The sequence below is a fragment of the Entelurus aequoreus genome, linkage group LG13 (genome assembly GCF_033978785.1).
Source record: "Entelurus aequoreus isolate RoL-2023_Sb linkage group LG13, RoL_Eaeq_v1.1, whole genome shotgun sequence".
Classification (NCBI taxonomy): domain Eukaryota; kingdom Metazoa; phylum Chordata; class Actinopteri; order Syngnathiformes; family Syngnathidae; genus Entelurus; species Entelurus aequoreus.
In genome coordinates this window covers 8,117,809-8,118,673 of record NC_084743.1, presented here as the reverse complement: position 1 = coordinate 8,118,673, position 865 = coordinate 8,117,809, and the positions used below count along the sequence as shown (strand labels likewise).

The 865-nt window shown below is 40.5% G+C and overlaps 1 protein-coding gene across 1 annotated transcript in view; it reads right to left on the bottom strand.

The window, feature by feature from the left end:
• dhrs12 (dehydrogenase/reductase (SDR family) member 12) overlaps positions 1–865 on the bottom strand; it is a 12,421-nt gene continuing 11,556 nt past the window's right edge. The window contains exon 10 of the mRNA XM_062067357.1: positions 1–865. This exon is cut by the window's right edge and continues 373 nt beyond it. The gene's annotated coding sequence lies outside the window, so the exon portion shown is untranslated.

The window sequence follows — 865 nt, the reverse complement described above, 5'->3', positions numbered from 1 at the left end:
AATTTATTTTGGGCCGGAACAAATTGACTTGACTACTTGAACTAGCTGCAACATAACATACATAAGTAACAAACAGCATAATAACAACATAGCTGTAAAGCTGGCTTCACCTAAGGAAGGCACACATGACATGATTATATGTCATGTCACTATATACAGCTCACATACTGCTATACACACGCCTAACCAGGCCTTTTTTTCTCTCAAGGAATTGTGAAATAAAATCATGTCTTCAGGAGATCAACACTGTACTGAAGCCCAGAACACTACGCATTTCCCCACTTTTAGTTTAGAGAAAAGGAAAGATTGGCCTGGCCCACTAGGATCCCTCTTTATGTTATCAGAATCTGATCTGATTCTGATGTTTGTGAACTTTATAGTCTATACATTTAGAGTGATGTGATAATCAAACACTCTAGAAGTCTAGAATGAAAGAGTATATAAGAGAATTGACAGAGTGTGTAGCTTCAGTGCTGAATGATGAGCAGAGGCAGAGTTTGGAGTGTTCTTTAGCTCGCTTTCCATTTTTATGTACTCACTGTCCAGGTACGTGGAAAAAGTTTTCATGCTAATTAGCTGCCTGAAAGCGGGTGACTCCACTGTAGAAATAGCCTGCATGTCTTCTAGCACATACGCTGCAATGGCTCTATCAATGTTGTCCTGGCTAGCAGTCCCTCCGTTAAAATCCTGAGGTGGAGGTGGAGGTGAAGTGGCATCAGAGTCTGTGTCTCTCTTTACTCGCTTGGGCGAAGCATGTTGCTTTTGTAGCTGTTTCAGCAGATTTTAATTGCTGTTTTGGGCAGTAGATAGGATCTTTGATCCAAGACACAACTTACATTTAACTAAAATGTTCTTTTCTTTGCGC